Here is a 20,814-nt window from a genome sequence, read left to right as displayed (position 1 = left end):
AATCTGCATTTATTTTCCTTTATATTGGGGGTATCAGAATCTTGAGATTATGGAGTTAATTTCTATTATGTCTACAAAATTATTTTCTCTGAGTGACTGATTAGCCTGTTTTTATTGGTCACCATTTTATTCATAGGATTATTAAGTTTTCAAATATTTTGGTTTCTTTGAGTCACAAAATCTGGAGCTTTTTTTTCTTATTTACATTTGTGTCATTTAAGTTTAGAACTAAAAATTTTCATTTACTTTAACATCAATCTTATTTCAGAAAAATTTGATTTTGGATACCAAAAATTTTAAGTTAATTAGTGATTGCTATGCATTTTTAACCCCTTAGATTATCAAAGAGGTACAGAAAAGGTCAGGTCCACCTAGGCCCATAACTCCAGCGGAAATGAGTTTTGCCAAGTTCAAGCATATACATCAGGCTTACCATGGTCTCTTTTGTTGACACAGAGTGGCAAAGAATCATCCTTACTGATTCACCCTTGTTGTCCTTACATGCACTATCTTGGAAATATATGGTTAAAGCAAAAATATTCTTTGACATTTCTTTGCTGACATAAAAAACTTAATATGAAAGAAGAAAAAACTCTCATCCATAAAATGTCATGAATCCCATTCCTGAGCAATTAAAGAATTACACACATATACACACTACAGCCTGGAAAATAAAATGATGATCTTATACTCACATACCAGGAGTTCATGAATGAACATCTTTCTGGCTTCTGGTATCCTGGGATGTTCTACTGCTCACTATCCATGGATTCCCATTGGTGGAATGGCTGAACCCCCCCCTCAAGCTGCTTCTTTCTTTTTCAAGATTTAGTTAGTTATTTGAAAGGCAGAGTTAGAGAGAGAAGGAGACACATACATGCATACATACATACACCCACACCCACAGAGAGAGAGAGAGAGAGAGAGAGAGAGAATTCCCATCTACTGGTGGTTTACTCTCCAAATGTCACAACATCTAGGGCTGAGCCAGGCCAAAGGCTGAAGGCAGTAGCTTCATCCAGATCTCCCGAATGGGTGCAGGGGCCCAGGCACTTGGGCCATCTCCCACTGCTTTCCCAGGTGCATTGGCAAGGTACTGGATGAGAGGTGGAGCAGCCTGGTCATAAACTGGGACCACCATGCTGGCCTTCAGAGCTGTATCACAACTCCACCCCCTACACATACACACTCATGGCATCAATTGTGAACAAAAGACAAGATTCATATCATACAAGCTCTTCAAGCCTCTGATACCCTGCAAGCATACATAGGTGATCTGTCTCCAAACAGTCCAGGCATTCATTGGCAGGATTCATGGATGGCATGGTGCGTACCTGTGACTTCAGAAACACATGCATGGCATGCAGTGGATGCATTGGTCTGGCCTCCTGATGCAGTTGCGTATGATGTGGATAGTTCAGAGGCAGTAGGTCCAGAAGTGATGATAACAGTGGATGGAGGGCCAGTGCTGTTGTGCAGTGGGTTAAAGCCCAGGCATGAAACCCCAGCATCCCATTTGGGTGCTGGGTCTAGTCCCAGCTGCTCCTCTTCTGATCCAGCTCTCTGCTATGGCCTGGGGGAGCAGTAGAATATGGCCCAAGTCCTTGGCCCCTTGCACCCATGTGGGAGGCCCAGAAGAAGCTCTTGGCTCCTGGCTTTGGATCAGCACAGCTTCTGCTATTGCAGCCATCTGGAGAGTGAGCTAGCAGATGGAAGACCTCTCTCTATGCCTCTCCTTCTGTATCTTTGTAACTCTGACTTTAAGTAAATAAATATTTTAAAAAGTAGATGGAACATGAGCTACAGCCTTAGACACAGTGAGCAGGAGGGCCAGAGAAGTAACTTCCTTGGAAATACCTGGAAACCACTCATGTTAAGCCTCACATATTCTTGGAGGGGCATTATAGACCTGTGGCTTGTTTACTGGCTATTCAAATGGGACATGTAGGAGACAACAAATCCCCACATCAGAGGTTGAGAATAAAGCATGAAAAACCACATAGAAGCACAAGAATGAGTCCAATAAAGGACCTTCTGTTGGTGAGTGGGTTATCTCCCTTGTTGGAGGGCACAGGAATGTGAACTGTCTATGCATAATCTAAGATCAGAAGAGAGAGACACTGAGCATCTAGATTAGCCATGAGCCCCTGGACCTCATGCTAACTAGATTCCTGGACAACTACCAGTTCATCAATGGGAATTTGAGTGCTGCAAGGGATAGGTATCAAAAGTTATCCTCTTGGGACACATTCTCCCCTTGATGTATTTAAGAAAATGTGTGAAAATGCTGAATGAATGTTTAAAGACACACATATATAACTTTGCAAATACCTTAAATACCTCTATACTTTGAAAAATAATGTTGAGGGACTGTACTGTGGTGTGGTGGGTAAAGTTGTCGCCTGTAGGGCCGGCATCCTATATGGATGCTGGATCAAGTATCCGCTGCTCCAGTTTTTTTTTTAAGACTTATTTATTCATTTGAAAGGCAGGGTTACAGAGAGGCAGAAGGAGAAGGAGAAGGAGAAGGAGAAGGAGAAGGAGAAGGAGAAGGAGAAGGAGAAGGAGAAGGAAAAGGAGAGGCACAGAGAGAGAGAGAGAGAGAGAGAGAGAGATTTTTCCATCTGCCGGTTCACTCCCAAATGGCTACAATGGAGCTGTGCCAATCCAAAGCCAGGAGCCAGGAGCTTCTTCTGGGTCTGCCATGCGGGTGCAGGGTCCCAAGGACTTGGGCCATCTCCCACTACTTTCCCAGGCCATAGCAGGGATCTGGATCAGAAGTGAAGCAGCCAGGTCTTGAATGGAAGCGCATATGGGATGGAGGAACTGCTGGTGGTAGCTGTAACTGCTTTGCCACAGCATTGGTGACTGCTCCACTTCTGATGCATCTCCTGGCTAATGTGCTTGGGAAAGCAGCAGATGGCCCTAGTGCTTGGGCTCCTGCACCCTCATGGGAGATTTGGATGAGACCCCTTGCTCCTGGCTTCTACATGGCCCTGGCTGTTATGGTCACCTGGGGTTTGAAACAGTGGATGAAGATCTCTCTCTCTCTCCCCTCCTCCCTCTCTCCCTCTCTCTTCTCTTTCTCTGCCTCTCCCTCTCTGTAGCACTGCCTTTCAAAAAATTATGAAATCTTTTGTAAAAAAAATAAAAAAAGAAAATATCATTTCTTACTTGTGAAGCTGTATCCTTCCTTCCAGGATGTTTCCCTCTCAAAGGAAGTAGGAAGTCAGGACTACCTTTAATTGACAAATGTGCACACCACAAATCCATGAAAACATATGTATCCTAGAAATAAATACAGATAGAAACCAATCCATAACACCCATGGACATGACATTCACAACACATTGGGCTTACAAAAGTAATATACACAGCCCCCAAAGAGCTCACATAAAATTGGACATACACACTCAAGCTCTTTACATAGGGGCGAATGAGTCCTCCTCTTCTGTGCTGGAAAGCATGGGGGTCAGAAACACCTAGAGAGACCTTTTGCTGATATTTCCATTGACCATGGGATGACACCAATCACCATGGACATGTAAGTGCATCAGCCTTGACACCAGGGACCTCAACATCAGTGGGTTGTTGGCCATTCTTTCCTAAGAAAGAAAACCATGGCCACTCTTTTCCAGAAAGAAAACCCACATTTTGAAATACTCATGGTACTCAAAGACTTAGGGGTTGACAAGGGTAGGTGAAGCCTGGCCTCTCCCCTCAATCTATTCAGAAACTCAGTGTTTTGGGGGAGGTTATTTTGTAGGCACTAAACCTGGGTACCAGGTCATATGGCATGAGGCTGGAGGGATGGTCCTGCCACAACCAAAATGGGGATGTGTGCAGACTCCTCAGGCCAAGAAATTGGAACAGGCCTGAAGGTTACACACTCTGGGGAAGCCAGCTCTGGCCAAAACAGCATGTCCTAGAAAGACCGCCCAGGGGAACTGCAGGGCCAGCTCACTGACTCTCTTGGAAACAACTGGGGTCCACATGCTGTTCACCCTCCCCCCACTTTGGAGAGGCAGACAGGACCCATGGCTGGTTACCACCCCTTTCTGACAACATCCCATGTGAAAGCTATTCTTCACCAGGTAGAGGCTGGATGTCTGGTCTGAAAGCCCAGGAGGATGCATAAGAAGAGTGCTAACTTAGGGACCATCAGTTCTAGGCCAAGTCACTTGGCAAAACTGTTGGAGGTGTGTGCATGTGTAAATTGCCCATGCACAGAGCCAGGAGTCAGGACCAAGGCCATGGGTCAGCACCAGACCCCTGTCCATCAGTCTTTCCAGGAGTCCCCTGCTTCAACATTGACAGATGGAGACTCATATGATGGCCACAACAAAAGTTAAAACTCTTAGACAAATACACATTACACACATCTGTAAATGTATATATGTATTAAACAAACCTCTGAGGAACTGTATATATTGTATATATACTCGTATTGGTCTACAAAACACAGGTAATGGTTCCTTTAACTGTGGAGCTGTATGCGATAATCTGACATTGCAGAAGGAAGGAATTTACTTCTGCCATTTTTTCTAGAGCTTACACACTCAAAAATACATGCAAACATACATCTCTTCAAAGTGAGTAGCAGAGAAATAATTCCATTAGTCTTAAATCCATGTTTCTGAAACAAGACAATGTACATATACAAACAACTACACACAAAATACCAGGGAACACACATACAGACACACATGTAGTGTATCTAGACTATTTGTCCAGGAGGCATGGGGCCCTCCACACCTCACTGGCAACCTTAGAGCATAACACACCTGGAGGCCCTTCACTGTCCATTCCAGGGGCCCTTAGTGCACACCAATAACCAGGGCCTTTTCACTAAAACAGCCCTGACAACAGGAATCTGAATCTTGGTGGGAAGATGGCCACTCTGTCCACCAAAGTAAAATACATCCTTTGAATCAGCTATGAGCCTGAGCGACTCAGATGCCAAACGAACTGAAGTTGTGCCTCTTTGTGGAGAATTTTCCCATGAAGAGAGCTATGTTCTGAGGCTGACTTGGAGGTAGTCTATGTAGGCCTGAGTTCTGATGACATAAGTCTGGTGGTACAGGTCTGCCACGTGAGAGTGCCCTGATGATAACTTGGAACTTCCAAGGCTCTCTTTGGTTGTTTATGGCCCCCATGCTTTCCAGGACAGGAAGGACAATGGTCAGCCAAAGGCTCATATGACTTCAGTCCAGACAGCATTCCACACTTCTCCTGGCCCATGATTGGCAGGCTCTGCTCTGTATGCTATTCATAGCTAAAATAGTGCTCTTGGAGAAATCCTGGCAAAAATACACCTTAAAATGTACATAAACATTGAACAAACTCCTAAAGATACATGCTTCACTATCTGACTACTTGTACCACTCTATAAACATAGCAAAAATGGTTCCTTTGCCTGTTGAATTGTATTCCTGCATCCAGGATGCTTCAACTCCTTAGCAGAAAATAATACATTAATGCCATCATTTCTGCAAATGTATACAAACACAAATACATACAACATGTACACCACAGGAACAAGTAAAAAGAAAGACATCTTATCCCACATGTATAAGAAATTATACATATACAAATAAGACACACAGCACATTAAAACACACAGTCTGACACACACACACACACACACACATTTACTTCCTTTGTCTACTGTCCATTTGGCCCTTCCCTCCAGTATTGGCAATATTGAGGGTACACATCCAAGGAATCCCTTCACTGAAATGGCCATGGATTCATGGCCACACCAATCACCAGGGACATGTCACTGAACTACCTATGGCAGCAGGTAGCTCATTAGGGAGCTCACCATTCTTTCCAAAGATGTTCAGTAGAAGGAAAACCACCTTTTGGTTAAGTCAAAGAGCTTAGAATCTCTAGTGCCGATAGGTCTGGCAGGAACTGGATCTCTACTCTAAGAACATTCTCTCACATTGTGTTCTCACTTCACCATGGAGACAGTACACATAGGTATGGTATAGCATGGCACCAGACTAGATGGACAACCCTCCAGGATGAGACTTCAAGGAGGATGTTCCAGACTTACAAAAGCCAGGGAAAGCCCCAGACCCTGAACACTATGTCCTATTACAAAGTTTGCTCTGCCTAAAACTCCCTTGCCTAGAGAGGCCAATGTAGCTACATGGAGGACTGGCTCACTGACTGAGAAACAACTAGAAACCATGTGTCTTAGGCCACCCACATTGAAACCCTAGCACTCCCAGCAACAACAAATCCTGGCATTACAGACTGAAGAGGGGCTTTCAGGCATAAAACAAAGCCCAGAGGACAAAAAAGATAATGATGGATGAACATGACCACATGAAATTTAAACATAACAAACAAGCAACATGAAAACAGCCAATGCTATGAGATTATCTCTGTGAGTGAGTGTGTGCAAAGGATGCTGCCAGCCCATTACACAGTGCCCTAGAAACACATACAAATTCTGTGTTTCTTTAAAGAAATGTTTAAAGGATTCTAGTTTAGCATTATCCATTATAATAAGGAATTCTGAGCAGTGGAGATTTCAGGCATTCAGTGAGAGAAGGTACCCTACATAAATTCCAATATGTCCATGCCCACAGTACTCTGGATCTGTAGTTCATTTGTGTTTTAATGGGGAAATCACAGGTGATGAAATATTTAATGGAAAAAGCAAGCTACATAACTTCCCCGGTTTAAAAATGGTATGCACATTTTTTAAAATAAAATCAAATGTGGACAAGCAAAGACACTAACTGAAACAATTTCAAAAAATGGGAATTAAGTGCCTTCCATGTCAACACTTTTCTGTTAACCAATTAAGCCCATGTAGTATTGTCAGATAGACACATTGGTCAATGAAGAACAGACACCCAACCAAATACGACTACACATTTCCACCTATAATCTGCTCACATAACCACAAACCTGTACTGAGAATGGCATATCCCCAAAGTCACATATGATGTACAAGCCCACTATAATCCAAAATCACTTTCAAAGGACATGGACATGTGGCAAAATACACCTTATTCCACTAGAAAGCACATGAGAATATAAACACTATATGCCATCTAAGTCATGGCTTCACATTTGACTCAATCAAATACGCCCACACTGTCCAAATTTACAATGCCCAGAGCCCCAGATATATAACATTTTCTCAAGTAAACAATCTGCTCTGTATTATTACTCCCATATTTTCATCACTACTTGTTTTCTCTATAGTAGAAGCTGATATGGGAACAGGATAGACAGTTTAGCCACCTGCAGCCAATAATCTAGCACATATAGGAGCTTTGGTAAATTTACTATCTTTGCACTTCACCTGGCAGGTGTCTCAACAAATTTTAGAGCCACTAATTTCATCTTCATAATAGTTAATATTAAATCACTTACTATATTCAAATACCCAGCACCACCATTTGTATGATAATTATTATTTATAGTTATAATTCTCCTGGGACTGGCATTGTGGCACAGCAGCTTAAAGCCCTGGCTTGCAGCACCAGAATCCCATATGGGAGCCAGTTTGAGTCCCATATGCTCCACTTCTGATCCAGCTCCCTGCTAATGCACCTGAGAAGGCAGAAGAAGATAGCCCAAATCCTTAGGCCCCTGTACTCCATGGGAAACCCAGAAGAAATTCCTGAGTCCTGGATTTGGATCATCTCAGCTTTGGCCACTTCAGCCAATTGTCAATTGAACCAGAGGATAGAAAACTTATCACCCTCTCAGTCACTACTTCTCTCTGTAACTCTGCATTTCAGATAAATAAAATAAATATTAAAAAAAAATAGAGGGGGCCGGCACTGTGGCTCACTTGGTTAATCCTCCACTTGCAGTGCTGGCATCCCATATGGGCACCGGGCTCTAGTCCCAGGTGCTCTTCTTCCAGTCCAGCTCTCTGCTGTGGATGGGGAGGCAGTGGAAAATGGCTCAAGTGGTTGGGCCCCTGCAACCACATGGGAGACCAGGAGGAAGCGCTGGGCTCCTGGCTTCATATTGGCATAGCTCCGGCCATAGTGGCCATTTGGGGGGTGAACCAATGGAAGGAAGACCTTTCTCTCTGTCTCCTTCTCTCACTAACTCTATCTGTAAAATTAAAAAAAAATACATAGGGGCAAGCATTGTGGTGAGCCAGTAAAGCTGCCACCTGCAGTGCCAGTATCCCATACGGGTGCCGATTTGAGTCCCAGCTGCTCCAAATCTGATTCAAGTCACTGCTATGGCCTGGGATGGCAGTGGAAGTTGGCTGAAATCTTGGACCCTTTCACCTGCACTGGAGACCCAGAAGAGGCTCATGACAAGTGGCTTCAGTCTGGTGCAGCTCCTACTGTTGTGGCCATTTGGGGAGTGAATCAGAGGACGGAAGATGTTTTTCTCTGTTTCTCCCTCTCTTTGTCCATAACTCTGCCTCTCAAATGAATAAAATCTTGTAAAAAATATTTTTAAAAAAGGAATGAATCAAATCCCTTAAAACTCTTCCTTGATAAAACTATAAGTAAAAATATTACATAACTTTGTCAAGGTTAATTTAGTTTAACATTTTTCATATCCTTATGGCATATCTGTGTCAACTAGCATTCCAAGATGCTACATCATCCATTATAGAAAAACTACTATACTTTCATGACTACACCCTAATCTTATTTTTAACTAGCTATTGAATTCTTTACATTATTTCACCTATGCTAACAACCAAATTAACCCATAAAAAGAACTGCAGATCCCCAAGAAACACTATTTATTGTCTTTTATTATTTATTTATTATTACTCAAATCTTATTTGCACATTCATATTTACAAATTATATACATAGGAAAGATGAAATTAACTACCCTTCTTAACCATAAAAGATACAGGACACCAAAAATATTGAAGCTCTGAATGCACAGAAATTGGGACTTAAACTTTGGCTCTTATATACTCCCTTAGAAGATTTAAAACCAGAAGGATTATTACTGCACACAGTAGATAATAGAGTCCTCATACCTATAGAAATACCAATCGATATATTACTTTTATCTGAAGATGTCTTACACTCACAACCAGATCCACCATTTCATCTCAAAACAAATCCCGGGGCCAGGGCTGTGGCACAGCAGGGAAAGCTGCTACCCACAGTGCCAGCCCCCCATGTAGGCAGCACTGCGAGTCCCAGCTGCTCCACTTCCAATCCAGCTCTCTGCTATTACCTGGGAAAGCAATAGAAGATGTCCCAAGTACTTGGGCTCCTGCTTCACTGTGGAAAGACCCAGAAGAAGCTCCTGGATCCTGGCTTTGGATTGGCACATCTCTGGCCATTGCAGTCAATTGGGGAGTGAACCAGTGGATGGAGGACGTCTCTTTCTCTCTGCCTCTCCTTCTCTCTCTGTGTAACTCTGATTTTCAAATAAAAATAATAAATCTTCAAAAAAAATTCCCATCCCAGGATGCTTTCATGAGGCAACCTTCACATCTACCCGACTTGGCCTATACTATGAAAATGCTCTGACATGTATGGGTCCAACCATATCTCCATGTCTTCAAACCAGTACTACTAAAACACTTTGAAAACTGACAGATATCTGTGTTACATCATTATGAATCTAATACTTCAATATTGAAAGCAAAAATATTTCAGTAATGAAATGTCACAATTAGACACACAAATGTAATTAATTAATAGGATCTCAATAAAATTAGCAACATTTATTTCTCCAACTAAAATTCTCTAAATATATTTAACCCTCAAACCCATATCGACATATACTGGATCACCAACGATGAAATTCCATGAGAAACTGAATGAAAGTGCAGTCACCTTTGTTGTTGCCCTTACAGTAACAGGATTCCACATCGTAATTATCATCTTATCCCCTAACATTTTATTCCCATCTCCCAGCTGCCCAGCCAACAATCAATTCATCTACCTTTAACAGTGATGGGTGCAACTCATTCTTAAATAGTGAATGACAGCACTGAAGTATGAACCAGGTCTCTAACACTAACCTCACTCATATTCTGTGATTCTACAAATCAACCAGGACAGTTACCATGTACATGCTCACAAACAACCCAAATATCAGTTGTCACTACTAGCTATCATTCTTTTAGCAGAAGCAGTAATTACTGGCCTCTGCCATAAAACCAAAGCATTTCATCCACTTCCTCCCTTAAGATGCACCTGTCTCATTTATTCCTTTGATAGTAGTTATTGAAACTACTAGCCTATCTATTAATCCACACCTCTAGCCATCCAATTAACAGCTAGCATTATAGCTCTTCACTTACATTGTATTGGTGGGGCCTCTAATCTTGACATGCATCAGTTCTGCAACTGCTACAATCACATTTATTCTAATTCTAGATGTTCTTGAACTCACTGAAACCCCAATCCAAGCACCCGTATTTCCACTCTCATGGTTAATGACCCATCAAACTCATGCCTATCATATAATTAGCACCAGCTCCAACTACAAAAGAGGGCATTGCCAGGTCTGTTGCTTTTTTTAAAATTTTTATTTATTTATTTATTAACTTGAGAGGTAGAATTACCAATTGAGAGAGAGAGAGACAGAGAGAAAGTTCTTCCATCTGCTGGTTCACTCCCCAAATGGCAATGGCCAGAGCTGGGCCGAACCAAAGTCAGGAGCCAGGAGCTTCTTCTGGATCTCTCACATGGGTGTAGAGAACAAAGGATTTGGCCCTCCTTCCATTGCTTCCCCATTTCAGAATCAGAGAGCAGGATTGGAAGCAGAGCAGCCAGGACATAGCACTGCAGGTAGAGGCTTAGCCTGCTGCATGACAAAACCAGCCCCTTGTTAGCTCTGTTTCTATCATACAGCTTCATGATAGGTTTCCATTTTAATTCTTCTATTCTACCATTCCTAGCCTAGGAACTAAAATAATAACAATATACCAAGGATGATGATATAGTCTGAGAGCAATACAATTAAGGGCCATCATAATCCCATTTTCAAAAAAGGATTAAGATATGAAATTTTTCATTCTATCAGCAGTTTTTTGCCCTTACAAGATTATTCTGAGCCTTCTATCCATTATGCCTAGTCCTAAAGCTACAACCTACCAACAAGCACCTGTGCCCTAATCTACTAGAATTATCTTTACTAAACACATTAACCTCAGGAGTACCAATTACCCGAGCTCACTAAAGTTTCATAGAAGAAAACAAAAATAACATACAAACTCCACTAACTATAATCAAACTTGGAGCTGATTTTACATCTACAAACTTCAGAATATTTCTTTTTTTAAAGATTTATTTTTTTATTTGAAAGTCAGAGTTACAGAGAAAGAGAAGGAGAGGCAGAGAGAGAGAGAGAAAGGCCTTCCAAAGGTGGTTCACTCCGCAGTTGGCCGCAATGGCCAGAGATGTGCCAATCAGAAGCCAGGAGAGAGGAGCTTCTTCTGGGTCTCCCACGTGGGTACAGGGGCCCAAGAACTTGGGCCATCTTCTACTGATTTCCCAGGCCATAGCAGAGAGCTAGATCAGAAGTGGAGCAGCCAGGATTCAAACTGGTGACCATATGAGATGTCGTCATTGCAGGTGGCAGCTTTACTCGCTACACCGCAATGCCAGCCCCAGAATATTTAAATATATCTTTTACCATCTCTGAGGTTGTGTATGGTTCAACATTCTTTACAACCACAGGATTCCATGGCCTATTTGTAATTTAGATCTTACTTTCTCATAACAATTAAAATTTCATTTGATATGAAACCATCATTTTGCCATTGAAACTGATGCCTGATGCACTTTGTGGACACAGTCTGATTATTCTTACACATCTCTCTTTACTTATGAGGATCATAAGTATGTTATATATGTTATTCTTTTAATATTAACTACTGCTACTGGCTTCCAATGTATTAGCTTCAGTTTTAACCTGAAAAAGAATAATGAAACTTACTCTCTCCCTGACAATCCATATATCTGTAGTGCTATTTCTTGGAACCACCATAATCTGGTCGTAGCAATTAAATATTTACATAAAAAATAAAGTCCATACAATATTTAGATTTGATCCTATAGCCTCTGCCCAGCTGCCATTATCCATAAAATTCTCTTTTAGGCATTACAGTCTTTCTATTCAGCCTAGATACTACCATCTTACTTCCCCTGCCATGGGTACTGCAGAAAAACCTAACACTTGCTCTTACCATAGAACTAATTATAGTTTCCATTTTGGCCCTAGGTCTAGCCTATGAATGAATTCAAAAAAGACTAGAATGAGTGTAATCATTAAAATTAATTTTTTCAACACATTAGGTTAAGGTATTCTATTATCACCAATATGCCTTCAAACCTATAGGAATATTATTTTAGCATATGTTGCATCCTTACAAATACTATCATCAGTATACTGATATATCATCACTTTTGCCTTTATAAGGTACAATATTATATGCATTCATTTTAGGAACCCTTGTAATCCTAAATGCTCATTTTATCGTATCATGTATAATATTCATTGCCTACTAGTATTTGTAGCCTATGAAACCACTGTGGGCTAAACAAAATTAATAATGGCATCCAACACTTATGGTCTAGATAATGTATAAACTTAACCCTTCTCCTAAGATAAAAATTATGTAACTTACAATTACACTTATTCCCATAACAATGTACTCAATACCACAATACTCTGAATCAACATAAACACACACAACTTATAGACTACTTCATAATCCTATTTATTATAAATAAACCAATTATAAAATAAGCTGTTTCTCACCCACCTTCCTCTCTGATCCTTCCTGATACCACCTCACAGTTTCCCTTAAAAATCAGAGTGAGTATCCCCTTTCTAAAGGACAACTTCCATGAAAGTGATAAAATACTAATCTTTCTATAGATATTCTTAATTATGACATTCACAGGCACAGAAGTAATTATATTCTATATACTTTTTAGTCAACAGTAATTTCAACCCAAGTAATTATTACCCAATGAGGAAACTAAATAACATTTAAATGGAAATCCATGCATAATAACATTGATAGTAAGAAGCAAAAATGTCCCTATACGATCTTCAACTATGATTACAAGAAGCCCATGGCCTCTATTGCCAGGTCAATATTCCTTGCAGTCATACTGTTAAAACTAGGAGGCCATGGTATAACATGAATCACTATAATCTTAAATTTCTTAAACAGACTATAGAGCCTATTTACTTCTTAGAGGATCCCTATGAGGAAAATCATAACAAGCTCCATTTCTCTCTGCCAAACACATCTAAATCACTGAGCACTTTTACATTAGTCCCTCTACTGATGTCATATCTATAAAATACACTTTATAGCTGTCCTAATGTTTGCATGAACAAAAATATTCTTAAATCCCAAAGCATTAAAATTACTTGGACAGAGGCTGCATGTTGGGCCTGCTGACCCAGGTAGATGCACAAGCAGGGAGGCTAATTTAGGTCCCAGCACTTGAGGGTTAAGAGTGTCAGTGCAGCTAAAGGAGGTGGTTGGGGACTGCACTGCCCATGTACAAGGCCAGGAAAGGTTAGGAACCAGAGCCTTCTTCAGTGCAGCTCCTTTCTGAGGTTTCCAGATGTCTCCTGGATCATCAATAACAGGTCACAACCTGTATGGTGGGGCCAGTGCTGTGATACAGTGGGCTAAGCTGCCACCTGCAATGCCCGCATATCATATGCGTGCTGATTTGAGTCCCAGCTGTTCCACTTCCAATCCAGTTCCCTGCTAACGTGCCTGGGAAAGCAGAAGATGGCCCAAGAAGATGGTCCCTGCATCCATGTGGGAGACCCAGATGAAGCTCCTGGCTCCTGGCCTTGGCCTGGCTGCTGGAGCAATGTGGGGAGTGTACCAGCAGATGGTCTCTCTCTCTCTTTCTCTCACTGCCTTTCCATTTTTCTCTGTCTTTTTTTCTCTCTCACTCTCACTGCCTTGCAAATAAAATAAGTAAATGTTTAGAAAAAACCCGTATGTTGCCCCTAGTGAAAACAACCCTCTTGTGGTAATACTTAGTTATGTGCATTTGTGTAAATGGGCAGAAAAATTGAAGGAACCTCTAAGGTACACACATAACTGCATAAATACTCACATGAGTCTAGATATAGAGAAAGTTGTCCCTTTACTTGCATGGATATATCCTTGGGTCCAGGATGCTTCAACATCCTAAGAGGAAGGAATCTATTAATACCATAGTTTCTAGAAATGTATACACACAAAATATGTACACACATTATATAATAATATAGCTAGGAATAAACCTACAATTCCTAAATATATGAGTTTATAACAAGAAACTATACACATATACTAAATACACATGAAATGCAAGGAACACACACAATCTCACACTCATCACACATACACACACACAGTAATCTTTATGTCAGGCAACACTGGGCCCACCACACACCTGATAGAGATCATGGGGGCATAAACACCCAGAGAGTCCCTCTGCTCCCAGACACAAGGGACCCTGGCAGACACCAATCACCAGGTCCATATCACTGAGACAACTGACACCAGGTTTGTCACTCTCAGTGTGGAACTGGCTACTCTTCCCAAAACTGTCCACTGGAAGGAATGAATCCTCTCAGTAACCTATCAGGTGTTCAGGTTCTCAGGTGCCACAGGGGTGGCTGCAGCTGGGTCCCTCCCTGGAGAACATTCCCTCATTCTGTGTTCTGAGGTGACCATGGCAGCAGTGCATGTAGGCATGAGCTCAGATGTCTAAAGGACAACTCAGCCCGGCTGCCAGTGGAGAGTGGGTGTTTGGGGACTTCACAGAGCCAGGGAAAGGCCCCATTCACTGAAGGCTACACAGGGTGAAAGGCCCTTGGAGTCTGTCAGGATTTTTCCCTGAAACAGTCCTGATTCCATAACAACTTCATAGCCTGACCTGATGTCCACCCATTATACCCTTCATTGATAGATACTTTTGTCAAGTAAATCTGGCTAAAATATGAAGTGAGACAGTGAAGAATCACCCGCCTGAGAACATCCTGGAAAACGAGAGCTTCTCTGCTGCTATTTCCCTCCTCAGGCATCAGCGCCCAGTCAGGAGCCTCAGGTTGCAAGGAAAGGAACCAAGGGTGTGCTCTTCAGGAGGGACGCACCTTCGGCAGGAACAGCACAGCCAAGGGGCTTTTGGGCACCACCTCCAGGCCGCTTGCCCACGGTGCAGGACGCTCACAATTGTTGACTTTTTGCCTGCTGCCCCCCTGCTGGACGCCAGATGAATCGCTGCTCATCAGTAGTCACAGATTTCAGGTCCTGGCTTCCCAATTACCCAAGGAGTTGGGGAGCAGTGAGTAACCTGTGCATGCGTCATTGCAGATGGAGACCAAAAGAAGCAAAGACACTGTTAGTGTGTCAGTGCCTCCTGATGTGCTTTACACCTGCAGAGAACAACTGGAATTCAAATGTTACCAAATGCCATTTACTGGACCACACAAAAATAGTCACAGGTCTAGCAAAATATGTACAAAAGTTATCTCCAAAAAGCTACAAAATACAAGGTAGCTTTTATGATCTATAAACTGAGTTTGAAAATATCTCTGCTTTTCTCCTCAACCTGATCTGTAGGGCATCCCCAGATTTCTCCAGAACTGTCTGATACTGACACATTTATATACACCTAGAATTCCAGACCTTCTGGGGCCAAGACAGACCAATGTCACTGGGTTAGAGGTCAAGGGTTGGGCCTTCCCAAATGGATGCATGAGGTGTGACTAATGTGAGCTCTTCCACTGTTGGATTGAGGTATGTCCCAACCACTGGAGGAAACTATGGACACAAACTACCCATGCACAAGGCCAAGAGCCAGTTTTACATCTATGGCTGCAGTCAGCCAAAAGTCCCTACAATCTCAGTAGGGCCGTAGTTCACCAATGGGAGGTTAAAGCTTGTATTATGTCCATAGCAAAAATGACAATCTTAGACAAATACTTACCTATATCCACACAGGGAAATGTAAGAAAATATTGAGTGAATCCTTAAAGACATATATTTAACTGCATAAATACTTAGATATGTCTATAAAATATAAATAAATTTCCTTTACCTATATAGCTGTAATTTCACATCTGGGAGACTTCGACATTCTAAGAGGGAAGAAATGTTACTGTCATTATTTGCAGAAATGTCTACTTACACACAACATGTATCAATATATTTACTTATATATACAAAGACATATCAAAAATAATACAAACAGGAATAAACCTATGACTGCCAAATACACAAGTTTATAAGTGTACAAATACAAATGAATTAATAATATACACAACACAGAGACACTTAATCACTGTCTACTGGGACAAGCATGGCATCATAAGCATCAAGGCTTCCTTTGGGAAGTGGCATTATGTTCTTAAACTGTGTGTATGAAATACACAAAATTTGTTCCATTTATATAAATTTTAAAAATTTAAAAATACTTTAAAAACATGTAAACTGCCAATTCCGTGGCTCACTAGGATAATCCTCTGCCTGTGGCACTGGAACAATGGCTTCTAGTCCTTATCGGGGCACCGGATTCTGTCCCAGTTACTCTTCTTCCAGTCCAGCTCTCTGCTGTGGCCCAGGAGTATAGTGGAGGATGGCCCAGGTGCTTGGGCCCTGCACCCCATGGGAGACCAGGAGAAGCACCTGGCTCCTGGCTTCGGATTGGGGAAGCGCGCTGGCTGTAATGCACCAGCCGTAGCAGCCACTTTGGGGGTGAACCAACGGAAAAAGGAAGACCTTTCTCTCTGTCTCTCACTGTCTAACTCTGCCTGTCAAAAAAAACATGTAATCTAACACACACATATTTAATATATTTGTCCTTGGGCTACTGGATCCTCTACTCCCCTACTAGCAAGCTTGGGGCATAGACACCCAAGCAGCTCTTAGCTAACACCAATCACTAAGACCTTGTCACTGAACCTGCCCTGACTACAGGAACCTCACTCTTAATGAGGAGCTGGCCACTGGCCATTCATTCCAAAGATATTCACCAGAGGGAAAATAATTTGAATTACCCTTGGGGCTCAGAGACTTGGGTGCCAATGCGGGTGGCTGGAGCTGGCTGACTTCATTCTGGGTTCTGAAGTTACCCTGGAGGCAGTACACATGTGCACCAGGTAAGGTGGCAGCCCTGTGGGGCTGGACAGCAAGGTGGGAATCTGGAGACTTCCCAGGGACATGGAAAAGCCCAAGACCTGGAATGTTATATCCTAAATCTTCTAGGTGGGCTCATTGTTTTTCCTTGTCTCTGCCTTTTATGTCAGTAGGAATAAGTAGGAGAATGCTAGTATAAAATTCTTCTTTTGTCTTACGCCTGGAAACTGATACATTTCTAAGATGCCCTTAATGTATTTATAATCTTGGAGAAAGAAAAAAGCAGTTCAGCTAACAGATTGGGGACAGAACAAAAACAGCAAAAAACTACTTGCTATTCCTAAACATGTGTTGAAACTCTTCACTCTGCACCCCAAGAGCATGGGCATCACGCTCATTCCATTCTCCTTCTCTCCTTGCACCCTTTTTAAAGACTTACTAATTTCAAAGGCACAGTTACAGAGCTGGAGAGGGAGACATATAGAGAAAGAGATCTTCTGTGTGCTGGTTCACACAGGGCCAGCACTGAAGCACAGTCAGTTAATCTGCACCCTGGCTTTCCATATGGGCTCTGGTTCAAGTCCCAGTTGTTCCACTTCTGATCCAGCTCCTTTCTAAGGCACCTGGGAAAGCAGTGGATAATGGTCCAAGTCTTCGGGTCCCTGCACCCACATGGGAGATCCAGAAAAAGCTCCTGGCACCTAGCTACAGATTGGCCCAGCTCTGGCCATTGCAGCCATTTGGGGAAACAACCAGCAGATGGAGGACCTTTCTCTCTGTGTCTCCCTCTCTCTGTAACTTTGACCCTCAAATAAATAAATAAGTAAATCATTTTTTTTGACAGGCAGAGTGGACAGTGAGAGAGACAGAGAGAAAGGTCTTCTTTGCTGCTGGTTCACCCTCCAACAGCAGCTGCAGCCCGTGCGCTGCAGCCAGCGCATCATGCTGATCTGAAGCCAGGAGCCAGGTGCTTATCCTGGTCTCCCATGCGGGTGCAGGGCCCACGCACTTGGGCCATCCTCCACTGCACCCCCGGGCCATAGCAGAGAGCTGGCCTGGAAGAGGGGCAACCAGGACAGAATCCAGTGCCCTGACTGGGACTAGAACCCAGTATGCCGGTGCTGCAGGTGGAGGATTAGCCTATTGAGCCACGGCACTGGCCATAAATAAGTATATCTTTTTTTAAAAAAAATTACCATGTATCAATAAACAACTTGTCTTCTGCTTCCTTCATGCTTCTGAGTCCATCCTTTGGGAGGGCTCAGGTGGGCTTGTTTCTCATCCAGTGCAATACACACTCACTGGTTTCTATCAAACACTTAGAGCTAAATGGTGTTTGTGGTAGAAGGAATGACTTAAGCTTACCTGTTTGATGAGGGCTACAGGTTTTGAACAATACAGTCAACTCTCCATAGCTGCAGGTTCTGCCTCTGTAGGTTTCTAATATTTATAATATTAGAAAAATAATATTCTAATATTCTGATATAAATACTAACATTTATACATTGTATATTTGTTACTTATATTCAATATATCTTCGTATATGTGATTACATACATTAGTATCGGTATATTAATCACTATAACTTCTAAGTAAAGAAAATGAATTACAGTAAGCATTATTTTACAAAAGCAAGCCGCACACTATCATCCATCCAACCGCTAACTGCGACCATGTACCCGGTTAATCAGCCCCAACTGTAACCTTCTGAGCGTCCGTTGGTCCCCCACTCTCCACCCCCACCTCCCCCTCCAGACCCGCCGCTTGGCTAACCTCATTAGATGATATAAAAGTGGACGATGGGGGGCGCTTGACAATTGGCGCTAACGCACATGGGACAGAGCTGACCAACTGACAGGAGCTCAAAGGTGCACGGACCTGGACCACGTCCACCTCGCTCAACAAGTAGGGGACATCCCGCGAGGCCCTGGTCATCTGCCTTGGAGCTCTCTCCAGCGCAACTGCCCCCAACTGCACGAGGGCCGGCTCCCTGAGGGGGCACCTCCCTCGTGACCTCGGCCACGCGGGCCAGTCCCCGGGTCTGAGCTGGATCTCACCAGAGCAGCCTGTCAGGGGCGCCTAGAGCCGCGTAGCCTCATGGACCAGAAAGTCCTGTGGGCGGGCGGCCTGGGCTGTGGAACTGAGCCCTAGAGGGACTCGCACAACTGATGTGATCCTGTCAGAAGGTATTTTGGGCTTTAGCTCAGAAGAGAGGAAATGACTGATAACCTTGACTACACAAAGTTTAAACAAAATCCACAGGCAAGATAAAAAGACAGCAAAATTGATGTGAGAAACATTCCTTCCAATGACTTGGCATTAAGGATTTTGTTTAACCATTACATACTGCCTTATAAACATGTACAATTTGCATGTGGTTTTTATTTTTTCTTTTAAAAATTTATTCACTTGAAAGCCAGAATTACAAAGCAGTACAGTGAGATAGAGTTTCTATCTGCCAGTTCACTCCCAAAACGGCTGCTACAAGTCAAGCCTGGGCCAGTGCAAAGCCAGGAGTTTAATCCAGTGTCCCAAGTGAGTGGCAGGGGCCCAAGCATTTGGGCCATCTTGCTCTGCTTTTCTTAGGCCATTAGCAGAAATCTGGATTGAGAGTGGAGCAGCAAGGATGTTAACCAGCACCAATATGGGATGCCCCGCATTGCAGCTGGCGGTTTGACCCACCATGCCATACATTTATAGGAAAGTATATTGATTTCAGCATTATATATTATAATAACCAAAAACTGAGGCAAAGGAAAAACAGGCATTCTGTAGGAACAGCCAGATTAAATAAATTCTAATGCATCTGTACAGCTTATTACTATGACTTTGCAGCTTATTTTTAGTGGGGTAAATATTGTTCATGCAATGTTGAATAAAAGTACAAATTACAGGGGCTGGAGCAGTGGCGTTGTAGACTAAGCCTGTGCCTATGGCGCCAGTTCATAGCCCCACTGATCCTCTTCCAATCCAGTTCCCTGTTTAAGGGCTGGGAAAGCAGTGGAAAACAACTGAAGTGCTTAGGTTCCTGCAGCTGCACTGGAGACCAGAAGAAGCTCTTGGCTCCAGGCTGTGGGTAGGCTTACCTCTGGCCGTTTTGGGTATTTGGTGAGTGAACCAATGGATAAGATCTTTCTCTCTGTCTCTTCTCTCTCTAACACTGCCTGTCAAATAAACAAAATCTTTAAAAAAATGAAAATATACATTTATCTCTTCAGAAAACAAAGGAATAAAATTACAAAAACAACAGAAATTTTATAAACATAAAAATTAAATTGCAAGCTACTGAACACTAGCCAATTGAAAAAATAAAACAGGAAATCAGGAAGTGTCTTGAAAGAAATGAGAATGCAAATATAACATATCAAAATCTGTGGAATATAGAAAAAGCAGTGTTAAGAACATAGTTTATAGCAATAGAGCTTATACCAGAAAAACAAAAGAATGTCAAATTAACAATGTAATGATGGAAATCAAGGGCTTAGAAAACAATGACAAACCAAACCCAAAATTACCAGGAGGCAAGAAATGACATCAGAGCAGAAATTAACGAAACTGTAACAAAAATAAAAGAGCAACAAAATGAAAAGGTTTTTTTTTAAGAAACAAAATAGGCAAACCTTTAGACAAACTAACAAAAAGAAAAACTAAAATAATAAGAGATAAAAGATGTTACAACTGACACTACACAAATACAGAGGATCATAAGCAACCACTATGAACAGCTAAATG

At 42.2% G+C, this 20,814-nt stretch overlaps 1 long non-coding RNA gene and 1 other non-coding gene across 2 annotated transcripts in view; one reads left to right on the top strand and one right to left on the bottom strand.

Annotated features, from left to right (window-relative positions):
- The window catches only part of LOC100347036 (uncharacterized), an 876,288-nt gene that overhangs the window by 435,871 nt on the left and 419,603 nt on the right, over positions 1-20,814 (top strand). The gene's annotated exons all lie outside the window — the stretch shown is intronic.
- LOC138847881 (uncharacterized) overlaps positions 1-20,814 on the bottom strand; it is a 90,311-nt gene that overhangs the window by 25,816 nt on the left and 43,681 nt on the right. Inside the window, exons 4-7 of the long non-coding RNA XR_016223709.1 lie at positions 18,448-18,522; positions 16,046-16,085; positions 15,099-15,298; positions 14,075-14,148 (exon numbers count right to left, since the gene is read on the bottom strand). This is a non-coding gene — a long non-coding RNA (uncharacterized LOC138847881). The remainder of the gene's footprint in view (positions 1-14,074; positions 14,149-15,098; positions 15,299-16,045; positions 16,086-18,447; positions 18,523-20,814) is intronic.

The sequence above is a fragment of the Oryctolagus cuniculus genome, chromosome 17, assembly GCF_051225735.1.
Source record: "Oryctolagus cuniculus isolate XC-2025 breed Fujian yellow rabbit chromosome 17, ASM5122573v1, whole genome shotgun sequence".
NCBI lineage: Eukaryota > Metazoa > Chordata > Mammalia > Lagomorpha > Leporidae > Oryctolagus > Oryctolagus cuniculus.
Note: the sequence above shows the minus strand (reverse complement) of the source record. Positions and strands in the feature narration are given on the sequence as shown.